The 19,806-nt window shown below is 42.5% G+C and overlaps 1 protein-coding gene across 1 annotated transcript in view; it reads left to right on the top strand.

The window, feature by feature from the left end:
- Positions 1–19,806, top strand: part of grik4 (glutamate receptor, ionotropic, kainate 4) — a 342,628-nt gene that overhangs the window by 77,705 nt on the left and 245,117 nt on the right. Inside the window, exon 2 of the mRNA XM_066710250.1 lies at positions 12,509–12,655. The gene's annotated coding sequence lies outside the window, so the exon portion shown is untranslated. The remainder of the gene's footprint in view (positions 1–12,508; positions 12,656–19,806) is intronic.

Genomic DNA, 19,806 nt, shown 5'->3' with positions numbered 1-19,806 from the left:
AAGGACGACAGTTATTAAAATATTGTATGGTCTAATGTATGAGGTATTGTTTATCGGGAAAGCGTTTAGCTTACTGAGCAAAATACAGATGAATTTAAAACAAGCCGTGTAGAAATACATCAGGGGTTTTCAAAAGCATTTTTGTTGAGAGGAAATTTGATTACCTTTCCCTGGAAACCACTGTTTGAAAAGTTTTGAAGCGCAATTGAAAAAACATCTCTCTTTGGATAATGTTGTGCGTCCAATCCCGATTTGTGTTACTGAGAATTAAAAGATGCCACTGCATTGGTGTCAAAGATTTTTGGCTTCATATTAATATATGGGAAGAGATATTTAAAAATAATGATGTCCATCATGTTCTGCATTGGAGTTTTATTTTATGATTTATTTATCCGTGAATGTGTTTTGGTGTGACTTTTGTACTAAGCAGTAACGTGAGCCAGGTAAAAGGGACCTCAACTGTTGAAATCTCACAAGATCCCGTTTTTGTGTCATTTAAAGCACTTTTAAACACGTGAGAGGGTTTAGTCCATCCCGTTAGAGAGACACTGACTGTGGAAAGTGCGTCTCCTTTATCTTGAGGAACATGAATTACGTGAGTCACAGATTCCTGATCGTGGAAGCAATGCTTAATTCCATGTTAAAACCGATCCTGACCATTTATTATTTTGCATTTGCTAACAATGGTAATTTGGGAACACTTTAAAATAAATGAGAGCCAATTACTGTGACTTACTCCTTAGATTCTACGCTCAAGGTCTTGTGGGACAGGTTCTTTCCACTAAGTGCGCAGCCTGTTTTTGATTCCTTCTTCCTTCTTGGTGTCTTTCAACTTCATTTTATATGTCGGTTTACTGTGTTTACATTTTGGGGATGTTCTTGCATCTGTAGCCCCAAGAAAGTGTGTGTCCAGGGTGCTGGTTCTGTCCCAGTTGCACATTACATTTCCCCTCCAACTGTGAGGCTCACTAGACACCCTTCGTCTGTGAATCCTTGCTGTCCGTCGGACTGAGTCAGCAGGGTTTTGACAAATGGTGTCCTGCGCTCATGAATAATTGAAGCCCTTTATCCCTGCGATTGCCCCAGCGTGGTTTGACTTGACGATCCCTGCAATTGAGGAACCATCAGAGAGGCCCGTCTCAGTCACTGCAGTACTGCCACCCTTGCCAATTTGCTGGATTCCTTTCCCAGTCACTTTCATCAACAAGTCTGTTTGAGTGCCTTCAAGTTTTAATAAGCCATGGATTCATTTTCTTCCCACCTCTTCTCTTGTCGTAACTACCTGCCCTCACTCACTGCAGACCTCTCTACTAATCTCCCATTCTCTCTCTCTCTGTATATTTTCAAGTCTCTTCCTAAATTATTTTCCTTCTTCCCCCTCTCCCCAACCCCACAGTCCCATCCCCCTTCTTTGCTCTTCTTTCATAGCGCACCAGTCTGTTTTAATGTATGGTGCATTAAGGTGAAATCGCCTGACTTTATAATTTACCCCCTCATTGTTGTGTTGTGTATTCGGTAAAGTGATTTCAATTGCTTTTACAACACAATCTTTCAAATTGCTTTCAAGTTTATTAGCGTTTTATTCTGTCACAAGTAAATTGATTGTCTGTTCCAGCTCTGAAGCACCGCTGAGTTAGTACTCGCTAATTATCAAAATGCACGGATGGCAATGTCCTCAGTGTGGGAAAAAAATATTATGAAAATAATAATAGCATCCCTATACCGTGTGTGGATGTGTATCTCAAGTGTGAGAGAAAAAAACACAATGATTTACAGAATTTGCCAATACAGATAATTGACTACACTTTAAAAATAAGAATATGAGAAAGTGTACAGACGAGAGGAGGCCATTCGACCCATCGTGCTCGTTTGGTGTCCATTAATAATTAAGTGATCCAATAATGCTATCCAGTCTGTTTTTGAATGTTCCCAAATTGTCTCTTCAGCCACATTGCTGGGGAGTTTGTTCAGATTGTGACGCCTCTCTGTGTGAAGAAGTGTCTCCTGTTTTCTGTCTTGAATGTCTTGAAGCCCAGTTTCCATTTGTGTCCCCGGGTGTGTGTGTCCCTGCAAACTGAGAACAAGCGCTCTCTGAAGTGTAACAATGTGTCCAGGTGGAAGGACTGTGTGCTTTGCCTGATGAATACACTTAGGGTGCATTTATGAATCTTAGAGATGAAATACATTTCTATAATGTAATCAAATCACACGGAGGTTAATTGCACCTCTGTATGTTTGCTGCACTTATTTGATTGTAATCTGGCTTCTGTACGAGCACTGTATGAATCGGAGTACATTTATGTTTTCATAATTGCATTACATTTCAGCCTAGAAGGGCTTTTAATGTCAAATCTCCACTCCTGACCTATGGTTCCCCAGAAGAAACGACAGCGATGATGGTGCTGCCTGACTTTGTAAGATATTACAGTCATTATAAAGCGCAATTTCCAAGCCTTTAGAAATTATTTGATGGTCTCTTTGCTTTAGCTAACAGCTTTTTCATTGAAGTTTATTATGAGCAGGGATAAACCTTTGGGGGACTGCAGTCTGGAAGCACGGGTGGTGTTTTTACATTGAAGACAAACATTTCCCTCCAGCTTAAGATTTCATTAATTCAGGCACTTGGTTGTATTAATGTGCTGCGTGATGAACTGCCTCTAAGATGTTGATTCCTCCCCCTAGATCTCACTGGTGGAAGCTTACAAAACAGGCCTTGTTAAAGGCAATCAAAGCCATCAGTTACTGCAGGTGTTATCATGAGTAATACAGATCTTTGAGCGAACTGCTTAACACAGTGGGCCGAGAGAGGACCGTCAGCTAAGTTACCATTTACAGGAACGGAGCTGAAAATATTCAACATGAATTTACTTGTTGTGGCAGATGAAGAAAGGGAAAGTGCGGGGTGGATTAACAGGGAACTGACTCGAGCTGAGCTGTCTCCTACAGGGACATGAAAGGAGACACACAGGCTATACAAAGGGGCTTGGATAATATTCAGTTGTGGGCCGACACCTGGCAGATGAAATTCAATGTGGACAAGTGCAAGGTATGACATGCAGGTAACAAAAATATCCACTATAATTACACTATGGGAGGAATAGAACTAGATGAAGTAACACATGAGAAAGACCTAGGAGTCTATGTGGACTCCTCACTTTCTCCATCCAAACAATGTGGGGAAGCAATAAAAAAGGCAAACACAATGCTAGGGTATATTGTCAAAAGTGTAGAATTGAGAACAAGGGCAGTAATGTTCAGACTGTACAATGCACTAGTTAGAGCTCATCTGGATACTGTGGACAGTTCTGGGCTCCACACTTCAAGAAAGATATCGCTGCTCTAGAGGCAGTTCAGAGGAGGGCAACCAGACTTATTCCAGGTCTGAAGGGAATGTCCTACTGAGAGACTGAGGAACTGAACCTTTTCACCCTGGAACAGAGGAGACTACATGGGTACTTGATTCAAGTCTTCAAAATCATGAAAGGCATCGACCATATCAAACCACAGGAGCTTTTCCAGATCAGAAGGGACACACGCACCCGGGGACACAAATGGAAATTGGGCTTCAAGGCATTCAAGACAGAAAACAGGAGACACTTCTTCACACAGAGAGGCGTCACAATCTGAACAAACTCCCCAGTGATGCGGTTGAAGCGACAATTTGGAAACATTCAAAAACAGACTGGATAGGATCCTTGGATCACTCAGTTATTAATGGACACCAAACGAGCACGACGGGTCGAATGGCCTCCTCTCATCTGTAAACTTTCTTATGTTCTTATTTGTTTGAGAGGATCACAGGGTATTGCATTTGTATCAGGGGTGTCTACCGAGTCGGGACACAGGTCTCTCTACTGGTTGCACCTTTTCTTTCGATATTTCTCCCTTCTTCCATCATCTGCAGTCACCTCTCACTGGGGGTGAACTCATTAGCTTCACATTTCTCTGGCCTGTTACTCAATGCTCACAATCCAGCCAGAGTCATTAGTATTACTCATAATGATATTGCCACTGTCATGTTTCATATATCGCTTTCGAATTAGATTACAATTCTGCACTTTGTTTATGCAGCTATGATCTATACTGTAATTTGCATCAGTTTCCTGGGGGGACCCTTCTGAATATATTAGACATTAGCTTTAACATAGGAACCAAACAGGATTAAACATATTTAACGAGAAAGCTTGCTTACGCTGCGCACACTCCTCTCAAATCATTACTTTTGTTTCCCTTTGATTTATAACTTAAAACTGGGGCGCTTATCAGGTTGGTGTGAGCCTCCCTTGAAATGCTTAAATTATCATATTTGAATCCCGGCTCGTTTTTGCCGAGTCGATAAAGAGGGTATCAATCTTCCGCTCTCACAGCTTAGATGATGAGAGAATACCCAGTGGAATTCAATGATCCCATACCGTACGATTCATTAACGAGGTAAAAAGCATAATGTTCTTCCAGCCAAACAACTATTAAGCATTTGATTTGTTTGTTTGTTTATTTTCCACTATGTAAAATGTGATACTGTAAAAATATTGTTCTACATAATTCCCCTTATGTAGATATTGTCAGTTTCTTATGTTTGCCTTGAGAAATTAACATGGAATCCTTTTAGTTATTTTAATGAGGGATGGATGTTTTAGTGGGGAAGAATAATATCCACAAGCTACCAGATTATGCCAATAACATTTTCTTAGAAGAAGGAAATAAAATGTTGTCAAAAATGTTGAAGAAGTGGCCCAAATGGTGCTCTGTCTTCCCTCGCACAGATGTCCACCTTCTTGGGTCCATCAAAGCTCTTACCTGTTCCGTACAGCTCAGTGTATTACTGTGCACCAGGAATTACGATGCCTTTAAAACTCAGGAGCAAAGCCATTCAAAACTGTCTTCCCCTGGTGGATCTATACTACTCAGGGATCTCCATCAAGCACTCTCCCTCCTGTTGCCTTCTGAAGCAAGAAAACGAACAAAACGAGAAGAAAAACCCATTGCTTTCCGGTGCCATTGGCCGTGGTGGCACCTGGTTTTCCTGTTGGAGTTGGTGTAAGGGACAGCTCCCCAGTAATTGAGTGATCAATATTTAAGGCACGTTGTAGTGAGAGCACTGGAGGAAGCGCAATTACCATTCACTGCCTAAATGAGCCTGTTCTGTCGTGCGGAGGCCTGGCCCCCGTCCGCGGCCTCCCCACATTTTGAGACGCTGCTTTTCAGAGGGCCGTGTGCTCCACCTGGTTACAGTACTGCCGGTAAATCGTTATAAATGACAATTCTTTACTTCCTTTTTTTAAATCCAAGCATGTGAATGTTCTCTGGGTCGAAGGTTGTCATTTGTTATTTCAATTATTGCTCTCCCTTTGAGCTTTCTTTCATTTTGTAAGTCTTTTTTCCCCTTCTATCTCTCTGGGGATTTATCATTCGAAAACAAAACATCCTAACTCTCACTATACTAGTCAAGAAGTAGCGCAGAATACATTTCTTTAACTGGTTTGTATTCCCAACGAGGTGTACGGCGGTGAAAGCATCCCCTTCTACGCTTCAGTATCAGAGCAATATTCATTCATAGCTACGTTTAAAAGTAACAAGGAAGCAGATTACAACATGTTTTTAAAAAACAAATGTTAGGCAAGAAAATGTATAAGGAAGACAACCTATAAACAGGGCAAGGGAGCGTAATGAAATATGAGACATAACACATTATGTTCCTATAACAGATATTGTATAATGTGTACAAAATTAGGGTGCTTTACAGAGACTTTTTGTTTACACATGTGTTTTCTCTATGATTGAGAGTTCTTACTTATGGAATAATTATAGTCTCTGTTCTCCTTCCCCCTCTTTATTATTGGTTATTATTTAAATTGGCTCCTTAAATGAGAGAATTGTTTTCTAGACACTGTGTTTATTCTCCCTTTTGTAAGATTTATGATGCTGAACTTTGAAACGTGGCATTGTACCACACTTGCGAAGAAAGTAAGGAGCAAAATGTGCCTCACCACTAAGAAAATGGTTATGGAGAAATAAGAAGAAAAAAGATTAACACACAGAAATGGGCTTGAGAACCTTTGCTGCAACCGGGGCAATTCAAATCAATACAATGAAAATGCATCAACAGGATCATCGATTAGCTGTCAAAATTAGACATAAACAAATAAATAGCCCCCGAGCTCGAACTGGACAACCTTGCCTTGCTCTGTAAATGGGAATAAACATCGGGTTTGTGGAAACTCAAAACGCTTGAAAACACGCACAGAAGCAACAGCAGACATGATAATCCAGAACCGTGTAAACATTCATTGATCCGTAAATAACACTGGTTCAGATGAAGGGTGCCAATAATTTTGTCTTGGCAAAATGTGACTGTGTATATATATATATATACACTCACCTAAAGGATTATTAGGAACACCTGTTCAATTTCTCATTAATGCAATTATCTAACCAACCAATCACATGGCAGTTGCTTCAATGCATTTAGGGGTGTGGTCCTGGTCAAGACCATCTCCTGAACTCCAAACTGAATGTCTGAATGGGAAAGAAAGGTGATTTAAGCAATTTTGAGCGTGGCATGGTTGTTGGTGCCAGACGGGCCGGTCTGAGTATTTCACAATCTGCTCAGTTACTGGGATTTTCACGCACAACCATTTCTAGGGTTTACAAAGAATGGTGTGAAAAGGGAAAAACATCCAGTATGCAGCAGTCCTGTGGGCGAAAATGCCTTGTTGATGCTAGAGGTCAGAGGAGAATGGGCCGACTGATTCAAGCTGATAGAAGAGCAACTTTGACTGAAATAACCACTCGTTACAACCGAGGTATGCAGCAAAGCATTTGTGAAGCCACAACACGTACAACCTTGAGGCGGATGGGCTACAACAGCAGAAGACCCCACCGGGTACCACTCATCTCCACTACAAATAGGAAAAAGAGGCTACAATTTGCACAAGCTCACCAAAATTGGACAGTTGAAGACTGGAAAAATGTTGCCTGGTCTGATGAGTCTCGATTTCTGTTGAGACATTCAGATGGTAGAGTCAGAATTTGGCGTAAACAGAATGAGAACATGGATCCATCATGCCTTGTTACCACTGTGCAGGCTGGTGGTGGTGGTGTAATGGTGTGGGGGATGTTTTCTTGGCACACTTTAGGCCCCTTAGTGCCAATTGGGCATCGTTTAAATGCCACGGCCTACCTGAGCATTGTTTCTGACCATGTCCATCCCTTTATGACCACCATGTACCCATCCTCTGATGGCTACTTCCAGCAGGATAATGCACCATGTCACAAAGGTTGAATCATTTCAAATTGGTTTCTTGAACATGACAATAAGTTCACTGTACTAAACTGGCCCCCACAGTCACCAGATCTCAACCCAATAGAGCATCTTTGGGATGTGGTGGAACGGGAGCTTCGTGCCCTGGATGTGCATCCCACAAATCTCCATCAACTGCAAGATGCTATCCTATCAATATGGGCCAACATTTCTAAAGAATACTTTCAGCACCTTGTTGAATCAATGCCTCGTAGAATTAAGGCAGTTCTGAAGGCGAAAGGGGGTCAAACACAGTATTAGTATGGTGTTCCTAATAATCCTTTAGGTGAGTGTATATGTGTGTGTGTGTGTGCATATATAAATATATATATAGGTGTGTGTTTGTGTTTTATGTGTGATGCAACTTGAAACCTCTGTGAGGAATGAAATTCAATGTGGACAAGTGCAAGGTATTACATGCAGGTAGTAAAAATGTCCACTATAATTACACTATGGGAGGAATAGAACTAGATGAAGTAACTCATGAGAAAGACCTAGGAGTCTATATGGACTCCTCACTTTCTCCATCCAAACAATGTGGGGAAGCAATAAAAAAGGCAAACATGATGCTAGGGTATATTGTCAAAAGTGTAGAATTGAGAACAAGGGCAGTAATGTGCAGACTGTACAATGCACTAGTTAGAGCTCATCTGGATACTGTGGACAGTTCTGGGCTCCACACTTCAAGAAAGATATCGCTGCTCTGGAGGCAGTTCAGAGGAGAGCAACCAGACTTATTCCAGGTCTGAAGGGAATGTCCTACTGAGAGACTGAGGAACTGAACTTTTTCACCCTGGAACAGAGGAGACTACGTGGGGACTTGATCCAAGTCTTCAAAATCATGAAAGGCATCGACCACATCAAACCAGAGGAGCTTTTCCAGATCAGCAGGGACACACGCACCCGGGGACACAAATGGAAATTGGGCTTCAAGGCATTCAAGACAGAAAACAGGAGATACTTCTTCACACAGAGAGGCGTCACAATCTGAACAAACTCCCCAGCGATGTGGCTGAAGAGACAATTTGGGAACATTCAAAAACAGACTGGATAGGATCCTTGATCACTTAGTTATTAATGGACACCAAACGAGCACGATGGGGCGAATGGCCTCCTCTCATTTGTATACTTTCTTATGTTCTTATGAATCCAGTCCTAATGAAAAAGATACATTTTGCTCCTCGTGGCTGTTCTTTGTGTCACAGTGGGTCGGGCAGGCCTACATCACAACGTATTCCCCTCTCGTTAGACCCAAGCGAGGGATTGGAAAATGCAAGTGAGCACCTCCAGTTGTATCCTTGCTTCACCGTGATGAATGAAGTGTGGATCTTTCCCTTTTTGTCTTGGCGGAAATAGAAAACAAAGTCAGCAGTCTATATTTCTCTGAGCTGCCGTCTGGCGCACCGTTCGAGGCCTCGGACTTGTTCTGCAGTCGAGGAGTCTGTAGATTTGATTTGTGCTGAGTCACTGGTCTTGGCACCCTCTGCCTCGCCGCTGCCCAGCTGTTCATCTCCGCTCCAGCTGTGTCCCTCCTTCCGTTTCTCACACGCCAGCGAGGGCCACTGCTCGTTTTCACTGGACGAGCCAGGCGGGGGTGGCGGGAGTTTTGAAGTCTGTCTTGCTTAACATACCCACGGTCCCCCATTCATCTTGAGTGTGTTTGTGCTTGGGTTTGCGAGGCGAGTTCATATTTCACTCGGGCAGATCACACCGAGGAGAGAGAACAGTGTGGCTGTGATGAACTGTGCATTTTAATGATTTTATCAGTCCCAAGCAGGCTTGCTCTGTCTCTTCTCTCTTTTCCTTTCTGGGCATTAGTATGGATTAGGTCATATCTGAGAGTGATGGCAGACCGTATTCCTGTATAACTTGAAGGATAGCCATAGGGTCTGAAGGGAGCTTGAGGGTTGACTGGGAATTTGCCAATATTGGTGTCAGGATGGAGGAATCGCACTTGCCTGTCTGATTCAGCCGTTTGCCCACATGAAAAATGCTCTTTGGTACTGGACTTAAATGCCACTCCCTAAGCAGACATTGAAATAGTTATACGGCACAGTTATAAAACGAGAAGTCCTAGTAAAACACAAATTTTTAGTGTAAAATGTAATCTTATCCCGGTACAAAAGGTTTTATTTATGTGCAGCTGTTCAGGCTCCAAGGCCTGATGAAAAATCAATCATTTCAGCGCCCGCGATGGAGTAAAAGCAAATTTAATGAGGCTACTTTCCCCCCCCCGCATTTGCACTCATGAATGTGTATGATGTGTGAGAAAGATTTCAGACTCGTCTCACAGAGAGCGAGAGAAGAAAACGGACCTCTGCTAACAAGAAAGGCAGCGTGTAAATACACTTCAAGGAATACCGTCTGACAAATGTAAAATCACAGCACCCTCGTCCTTCGACATTTCCAATTAGTTTGTCGAATTTCCCTTTCCCGTGTCTCCGCCTTGTAATAAAACAGTTTCTTTTGGGGAAAATCAATGCGCTGTGCAAGTATTCATGTTGACGCTCGAGTGTCCAGTTCTTTGAGAGATCTTTGCTTATATTTCACTGTTTAGCCAAAAGGGTCTTTATTCAGCAATAGCTTGATAAGAAGCAAAAGGAAACACTGTATCTGTGAGAGACTAATGTGCTTGTCAGTTGTAATATTATTGATATTCCTCATTGCATGTAAATAACACTTAAGGGTGCAGAGATTTACCTTGGCTCACCCAAATTTCTTCGATCCATCTGTTGAGATGCTCTGATGCAATATTGTACAATACCTTGCAATATTGTGATAGTATAAGATTGTCTCCCACCCCCAAGCACACAAACAAAGTTCCACTAAAGGTAGTAGGAGTGTTTCAAATGTGAAGAAACATTGTTACTTCAAGATAAAAGTAGAACCGATAACGTAAATCCAATGCAGAGCTACACCTTTTAATTTTTAGCAATCCTGCCAATTATTGGATTTCTTATATTAGCCCTGATGATAGGTGTGATCTGTTCCTCTAACTTGTCTGTTGACTGTGTGACCTCGATTCAGACTTGTTCTCAAATACCCGAGTTGTGTCCCAGTGGCAAACATAGAGATATTGTTTCACTAAGGCAACTAAGGCCTGTTTCCCCTCGTTCCTTGAGTCCCGCCCTTGTGTTCTCTCCCAGACGTGCACTTGACTTTTTTACAAGGCCCTGCTCCTGTCTCCTCAACTCCCCCTCTCTCCTCCTTCCTCTCGTCTGATTCCTCTGCTCCGCTATCCACCCGAGACCCGCATACGCTCTTGTGAACGCCCACACTCCCAGCCTCAGGCGTCGTTTCGGTGCTTTTGTTCCTACGGTGTTCTGTCGAATTCTGTGCTTCTAAAAGAACCGAAATGGAACGGCGCGAGGGGGCTGGGATCACGCTTTATTTATTTATCATCGATTGTTTTCATTGCTCGGCTGCCAACTGCAAGAGACGATTTGTTTGTACTGGGACCCGATGGCCGGTCTGTCTTCTCGGCACCAACCAATCACCTCTCTGCACCTCAGAGAGACGGGAGGAGCACGGATGGCTGGTAATGAGTCTGGGATTTGAGGACTTTTTTTCTTTTGCAGCTGTTTAATTCTTATTTTGTGATCAGAAGAGAGGATGTTTATGAGGAGTGTTGTAGACCTCAAGACTTTTGCTTTGTAAAACTAATCAATCACCAAATTAAACTGTTTGACTCAACAACATAAAGATCAAGATGTAAAAAAAGAAACCCACTTTTTAGTTTAGTTCATTCCGAGTTGCCAGTTGTTGTGTTTTGTGTGTGTGTGTGTCAGTATCAGTTTCAAGCCACCTTTTGTTTGTCTGGGTTTGTGTGATCCCTCCCCTGTTTGATTGAGACCCTCTAGCACCTAATAGAGAGAGAGCGGCTGAAGTCTGTGTCAGGCCTGTATTGGCTTTAGCAGGCGGCTGTCAGGCCCTGGGGCAGGAGTGCGCAGCAACAGGCAATTTGACGCAATTGGCCACAGTCATGCCCTGTGAAGTTCGGGAACTGAATAGCAGAGGAGAGATCTCTGTCGAGGTGGAGAAGTGCTTGTTGGCAGAGTGATTACAGGAAGGTGTCTGTCTGCTGTAACCACATTCTTCACTCCAGTCAACTCTCCGGCTGCTCGTGTAGGATTCCCAGGACCGGCGAAACCGCTTTCCACTCCAGGTCCACATTCCCAACAAGATACAGCTAATTAACACCCAATATGTTTTAAAGGGGCAAATCTGTTTCATTGTGTTTCTCTTTCCCTGTAACTCCATTGCAGACCTGGGCTAGAATGCCTTCAAATACTTTTAAGTTTCTGCTCACCCCTATTCCTTATAACAGTAGTTTCCTATCCTGCTGGGTTTTGTTAAAACGGAGCTCTCAATTACCTAATTGAACCCTTAATTGAACTAATAATTTCATACATCTTTTCCTAAGCCTTTAAATTATTTTAAACCAGTAGGGGTTTTAAGTTAAGATACGAATTGTATTAAGAACTTATTAAAGAACCAACTGTTTTATTACACAATTTAAAAAGTTTGATCCTTCAATTAAGGATTCAATTAAGTAATTGAGAGCTCGTTTGGAACAAAAACCTGCAGGGGAACACCTGCCTTATCAGAACCTCATGTTCATGTGGCAGGTGGCTTTTCTCGAGAGGAGATGGTGGTCGAAGGGTGATTAGAAAGTCTCACTTTGGTGAAGAGGGTGGAATATAATCTTTAAAGTGCTTGGAAGGCCTAGAAGAATTGCGAGTCTGACAAGAAAATAGGCATGCACAGAAACCCTTTCATTGTCTGTGTTATACAGTCGTTCATTAAGGCATTCTGAGTTAAGCTTTGTGGGGGAGCGTTACCAGATAATACATCTCAGGATTTGGGGATTTGAGATCCATTGTGTCGACATCACAAGATAATTTCGCTCGTTATCTGAAGATCATGAGATATGGGCTTGTAATATGGAGATCCAGAATAAATTATGTAGGTAACAAAGAGAATGTGCGTGTCTATATATATGAATACATTCTTTTGGTCCTATGTATGTTGGTTGTGAGCCACCATACTTTTGACCCTGTCCAGCCTCAGGTATCACTGCATCTTAAGTTGTGCTTGTAAGTCTATCACCCAGCAGGAATGTATAGGAGCCTTGCTTTTGTGAAAGGAACTAGAAACACATCTCCCTGTCCAGACACCCTCAACGTCTGCCCTCTGTGTGTCTTTCAGCCTGCCAGCACTGGCGCCTACACCGCTGAGCTGAGGGGCGCTCTGTGATGCTGCACGCCGTACAGAAGAAGCTCAGCCGAGACCCCGAGACTCCGATCATCCGCCGGTCGAAGATGGATTAGAAACCCACGCCTCCAGAGATCAAAGGTGTGTAAAACCAGCAGACGGACGGCGCTGCGATTAATAATCTTCGTCGGAGGTCAATTACCACTGTCCTAGAATCTCTTGAATAAGTTCACCTGTACGCCGCCTGAGCCCCAGTCATCCCCGCGGGCGAAGTGTGTAAAACTGCCTGTCTAATTTATTCACTGTAGAGTGGAAAGTTTGCCCGGGGGGGAATGAGCACCGCTGACTGCTTTACACAAATCTTAATCAGACAGAGGATTAATAAATGTAATTTTCTTTACTGCCACGCTCACCACAGTAGTGGTGTTGGGAATGCTGCAGACAACACCCGTGGATCCTGGGAAACTGTGCATGGCTGGAGACATCTTCTGAACAGACTGAGAAGTAGTTGTCTGGGTGTTAATTGCGTAATGAACACAGAGTGGTTGAATTAAGTGATGCTGCGTTAATCAGCTGTAGCCATCGGGGAATTATACTGTAGCTCTACTTCTCAGGAGCCGGTGACTTGCACTTTCTTTGCTTTTCTGTCATTTTGACTTTTGCCAGTTGGAGTCAGTAACCCGGCTGTGTCTGAAGGGGTCAGCTGTAGTTTATTTAGCCCACGATCAAGGCTGCCACATGATTCCAGGACTTAAAAGACACGCCGGCTAATTAAACTCACTTAGGCGTGCTGGATGGGATGTACCTGCTTTGAACCGGTGGGATTGAAACATCTGAAGCGGCTTTGATAAACAGTGTCATTCTGGTAGACTGTCAATGTTTTACTGATAACACCTCCGGCGCTCGGCTGAAGGAGACGGTTTTGCATATGCAGAATTATCATGCGCCTTGCAGATGCAGAGCAGCCATTATTGTCTTAATACAGTTTGTGCTTGTGTTATTAGGGTTTAATTAATTTGATTTAGTCGCTGTTTTTCTGTTCACTTCCTGAGCGCAGGGTTTGTGAGTTGCCAGCTTCACTGAACTCCCTGAAATGGCTTTTTTTCATGGTCATTTTATGTTATTTATATTATTACTATTATATCTAGTTTAGGTATCCTATATTGGGGCAACAGTCCTGCATTTTTAATTGGCATTGAGATGTCGGAGGTAGAGGTTTGCCTTTGTAAGCAAGATTTCGATCTAGAAATGTGATCTCTCAAGCCTCCGGGGGATGTTTTTAAAATGGCAGGACCGTGTTTTATATCAGCGATCGAGGGAAGCTTCTGTTTGACATACACAGAATCGGATTTGCCAAAAGCTTCACTGTTCCTTAAGCTCACATTAGATAAGGCCCTGATTGCACTGAGCACGGCCTATCTTTCCCACTCCGGAGATGTGTGCTGGGGGATATTTCTTGTGTCTGCTTGCTGAACTTTTGAACCGCAGAGTTAATTGCCAGTAATTGCAGATTAGTCCTTATAAATGACTGTTTTACTACAGCCAGAAAGCAGCTATTTAATTAAAGGATGACACGGGAACCAGGGGAATGTATGGTGTTATTTGTTGTTGTCGTTCAAGTTCATGTTGCTTCTGATGGAGGGTGTAAATCTGGACTTTGAGGCGTTGGTGGTGTTATATTAAGGGACAGTTGTTTGTGCATTTAATAGGGGAATCTTAAAATCCTTCACAGTCCTGAAAGCCAGACATCTTAACTTATCTTTCCGAGTTGGGACTCGATATTCAAACAATTTAATTCCTTTCATGTCAGAATTCTCTTTTATGTCTTTTTATTCTCTAATTGGATTTCAGGGCCATTTGTAGGCAAGGGAGAAAAAAAATATTGGTTCAAACAAAAGCAAACATTGACTTACAATTACTGTCATTTGTTATAACTAAGTTACCTTTCATATTCTTTTTCATTGACAGTTATTGTACGGCCTTTCAATTTGGTTTAGTCTTGGAAAAAGGATTACTTTTGTTGGTGTTCATTAAAGACCCCCCCCACTCCACGTTAGTCATTCAGAAGAGAACATTCTGGCATTTGACGATTGTGTTATGGTTACGTAAAAGGGATTCTCTGTGTTGTTCTTGTCAGTGCCATACAATAGTGAATAAGCGCTGAAGCCCAGAGTTGCTCTTTCAGTGGTTCCGGGCAGTTCAGACAAGTTCTGAGCGGTTCTGGTTGGTTCAGACAAGTTCTGAGCGGTTCAGACCGGTTCTGAGTGGTTCCGGGAGGTTCCAGGCAGTTCTGGGCAGTTACAGCTCGCAGAGTTCACTTATGTTTACATGTGTCAGTGACAGGAGGTGTCCAATCCTCGAGTCAACCGTGGTGGCGGCCATTTCTGTCGCCCTCCTCTCCTTAGAGCCTGTCGGTCCGCCCTGCAATCTTGAATTCTTGTTCCGTCTCACCGAGAAAATGCCCCACGTCGTCTCTTTCTGAATCCGCCGCCGTGCAGATCGGCCGTGACGTCGTTAAGGGATCACTGCCCATGAATAACGAGAGGACTGGCCTTATCTCGGGAGCCTCCTGGATTTAATGATTCGCCACAGAGATGCACAGCGACCTGTTTCGCGTCTCCGCAGCCGTCTGTCTCGCGAGCTGCCCGCCCGGTGCTACGTCAGTCCCAGGCTTTACCCGGTTTTGCCACCGATGACACTCTTCAGTGATTCTGGGGTTGGAGACGCAGACCTTTTTTTTATTTCTTATTTTTACGGGTGTCTGTAATCTTTATATTCCAGAAACAGAGCGTGCTTGAGCCCCTAACTGTTATGCTGTCTTGGCAACATAAATCGTGAGTCGAGCTGCAGGAAGAAACAGAGTGGCTAAGCAGCTTATTCTTATTTGCTAAGGAGAACAGTGTTCACTGGGGCACATTTCTGTTTGGTTTGAATATAAATGTTTTATTTAAAAGGAAAGAGAAAAAAACCCCACCTAAACAGCAGTGGTACAGTTCCCCGACTCCTTTCACAGCCCTCTTTCTGCTTATTTTTGCAGTGTACAAAGCAGCAGGAGCTCAGTGGATTGCTGCCATTTAATTCCCACAACTAATGGAGCGCTGTTATGTATTAAAACCTACCTCGGAAACATATTCATTTCCAGTGCAGTCTAGGAGACGGATGCGCGGTCACAGGGTGACACATTCAACATCCACTGGGGCCATATGTCTGTCATTTCAGTGCTTAGGGAAACACTTGTGTGTAGTCTGTATTCACACTGAATAAGATGAGTAAATAATGAAGGCCACCAATCATTTTTACTCTGTTTGCCAAAATTTCATTGTCAGGCTGCACCAAAACCTAGAAGTATTTAGTCCAGCAGAGTTTCATGTTTCTTTTCACCTTTTGTATTAATGTAAATTCCACATACATGTATTTTAACAACCTATTGTATACTTAAAGTCTTTGGTTTCAAAAAGCAGTTCCTGGAGTTCATTGGGAACAAAAGGAGAAAACAAAAGAAGAGAGAATCAGGTAGAATGTTTCAGTAAAAGAGTGGCGAGCATCTTGATGAGATCTCTCTGTTCTCGCCATAGGTCTGCCAGGTACGATAACGCAAACCCCAGTAAGCGCGTCTTGACTCTTTTTCATCTGCCCGGCAAGAAAATCCCAAGCACGCTCTCACTGGCACGCGACTGTTGTCTTGGCACTACACTAATACACGCTGGACTCCTGACCAACCTACCGAAATAATCAAAAAGCCACAGGATTGACATTTCATATTGTTGTCCAACAAGCAAAAGAAAAATAATGCTTCAGAGAGTTAGCAGTGTGTGTTTTCTTTGGCACAAGCTTTCTATTACAAAACACACTGCTGTTAGAGTTCATAGTCCTGAGAGCTTTATTTCTACTTTTAGATGTAGTTGCGTAATTGTACCATGGTTTTTGTCTTAACTTAGAGTTGCTATTTACTGAAATATTCATACAATTCTCTATTATATTTTATATACTATCATTTATTAAAATAATTGTAGGGATGCTTACTGCTTTTTGTGACACAACTATTGTATGGTTGCTTTTACTGTAACTTCCTCTGTAAAGTTTATAATCTCTAATATCATTACAACACTTTTTATTGGACAAGAACAATAACAATGAATATGTTTACCCTAGTTCTTGGGGCTAAAATGTCTGACGATCGTATCTTTGCAGAAATGGCATCAATATAGCATTGAGTGTCCTGGGAATATTATTTTTTTTACCAACCCATGGTGTAGTATATTATATTGCTGTAGGCAAGGAGTTTGGAGTTTGGGGGGGGGGGGGTACAATGTATAGAAATGTGTTTGGACCAATCAGCAGCCAGCTTGGATTTGCAGATACACGTCTTTGACATTGACATTGGCAACATATTATTTTATCATCTGCGGCTGCTCCGTGCGAGTGCCAAGTCGAGTTCAAATTCCTGTCACCTTGTAGATTTTGCCAGCAACTCAACAGGATTTATGCCTTCTGTAAGTCACGGCACGCAGTTTTAGAGTGCAATTACTGAACAGGCACAATGGATTAACGGAATAAATGTGCTTTTCACTCTTTCAATTCAAATCTGCTTAGAGGACAAAAACATTCACTTTGCATATCACACTGTGGGATTATATATAGGTCAGCAAATTAAAGATATATTGTGGCATTATCCTCTTTTTGGTTCCACTTCCCCCTAGATATGTGTCAGTGTATGAGTGATCTTCCATATAGCAAGTTTTTGAACTGGCACGCTGTTTAAATCATTGTTAGGGGAATCAACATAATTATGTCAATTCCAAATTACAGACTTAATTTGATGGAGAATATTCCATGCCTAGTCAAATGTCCCACTGCCCTACACCTTTCCCAGTCTTTCCTCTTTATTTGACCAGGAAAACATCCCAGTAAAACCAGTCCTGTCTATGAGTTTTTCATCTTGACACCTTTATGATAACATTGACATTTTAATTTATTTATAATTTCCTCAAATTCCTTCATCATGTTTGTGTTCAATATAAGCACTGTTGTTTAACGTGAACCTATAGCAGTGGAATGTACACGTCTACTGTACATATGTCTGTCACATGTACAGAGTATGCAGCTCCCAGTGATCTGTACACAAGGAAGCATGCTTAATATTATACACTGTAAGCAAGTAAATGACCTTTAAAAATGATTGTAATTCTCGAGTTACAAATGACATTCACTTTTTCATCTACCATGATCCTTGTTTCTTGGTTTTATAACCGTGGAGAACAACTTATTGGGGTGGAAAGCTTAGATTAATTTCTCCCTGTTTAATTTTGTCCGCTGCAGTTTCCTTGTCAAGACTGAGTAATCGATCATGTGTTTGTCCAAGCGGTGAAACGCGAGGCCTGTAACTGGTACGAGAGGGTTCAATCCTGCCTAGAATGCTCTTTTAATGTGGTTGTTTTAACACATTTCGTGAAAGGAAGGTTTAACAACTCCAGCTCCTATTTTGAAGTGAAAATCCCACTTGTGAGTGCTATTTACAGTATGAAACTGAGGCTGATATGATGAGCTGGTTGTGACGAAGGACAGTGTTTAAACCTCGTTCTGTATCTGGATAAAATGTCGGCACAAGTTATAAAGTATCACTGATTTATTACGGAGAAGATGGAGATGAAACAAAGGATTTTAATTGCACTCTGGCTACTGGCTACTACCTTTCTATGAGGTCACTGTTCCGCTTTGAAACACTCCCTCTGGTGCCGTCATAAACCTTTCCTTTATTTTTCTTTATTCTGCCCTGTGGTAGTTTCGGGAACTGTCAACCGGCTGCCCGTCGAAAAAGTGGCGGCTTTAGTTCAAGAGGAGCCGAGCGGTGGAGTCTTGCAAGAGGGCCATGGGTGATGCGAACTGACAGAGAAATGGAGGCTCTGGACGCGGCTTGAGAGCAGCAGTGGCAGATCCAACACTCTGTCATCTTCCGGCTTCAAAGACCGGGCGCTGTTGTATTATGCAGGGCAGAACACCCCCCCCCCCTCCCCCCCCCGCCAGCGACTTACACTGCTCTGTGTGTCCGCATGTATTGATGTTGACCAGATGAGAGTCGATGTCTTTTATTGATATGGAAATGAATCAAAATCATAATGTTATACATTTAATTTGGATTTTTTAAATGTATTGTGCAAGTACCTGCTTGTAATACTACTATGACTACTACTACAGTTCTAATTCATCCATTTGCTTGACACCTTTGTGCAACTTTAATGGATTTACAATGCAATCAACACACAATACTGTATTTACAACGTTGCACAAGTACCTTTGTATTCATACACAAAGACACAAAGACTGCCACGGGATTCCAATGAATGGAAAGACAAGAATGCAAAAAGCTGATTAAGAAAAGCTTGCAAACAGGAACTCTACCCCCATGCAGTGTATTACAACAGTGTGTAGCACATTACTTTTTGCAGGGTGTACACTACTTCTGCTAATAACGCAATTGTGAATTTTAACTGAATTGTGAACCTCGGGCCGTTGATTTCCCGCGTCTCCGGTGACTGATGCTGCCAGTCCAAACCGTGCCGAGTGTATCAGGCCAGGAGAGTGGCGCCATGTTGCTCATTGAGATTCCCTTTGATCCTCAATGCCGGCATTTGATCGCTGTTATTGACGGAGTAGTTACAATATTTGTCCACCCAATAGCAAAGATGTCCAGCTGGTCAGAGGTATTAGTGGAATACCAAGTAGATCTCTCTCTCTCTCTCTCTCTCTCTCTTTTGTGTGTGTGGAAATACAGTACGCTCTTGACACCATGCTGAACGAGAGCTTTGAAGTGTGACTTGCCTGAGGTACGGGAACCACAGTATACAACGCAGGAAATTTGGGCGGCACATAATATCACAGCACCTGAGATGTACTGTACGTGTGAATAATCCGACTGTACAACGAGGCCAACAGAAGTGGTAACGGCAGACTTTAAGTGCACACAGCAGTTGGTTTTATTCGTTTGATTTGTAAGAGTCCTTTCTATAAATGGACGGAAGACTGTTCTGCGTTGATTGACTATTGTTAATCAAAACGAGCCGCCTCCTGTAGTTTGCAGCCGTTCTTCTATTCCTGTATAAATACCGAGCCTTTCCCGTATTTCAGATTTCATTTGATATTTTTCCGAGAGAGGCATTCTTACCAATCAGCTTGCTGAGTCATCCCTCCATGCAGGTTTGAGGTTAGACCCTCGACTTGGTGCCTGTGGTGTCTGCAGATCTGCCCAAGTGCCTTTCACGATTATATACATATCAAGGCAAATCAGAGTCTAT

The sequence above is a fragment of the Amia ocellicauda genome, chromosome 1, assembly GCF_036373705.1.
Source record: "Amia ocellicauda isolate fAmiCal2 chromosome 1, fAmiCal2.hap1, whole genome shotgun sequence".
In the NCBI taxonomy this organism is placed as follows: domain Eukaryota; kingdom Metazoa; phylum Chordata; class Actinopteri; order Amiiformes; family Amiidae; genus Amia; species Amia ocellicauda.
This window is presented reverse-complemented; position numbering and strand designations above follow the sequence as displayed.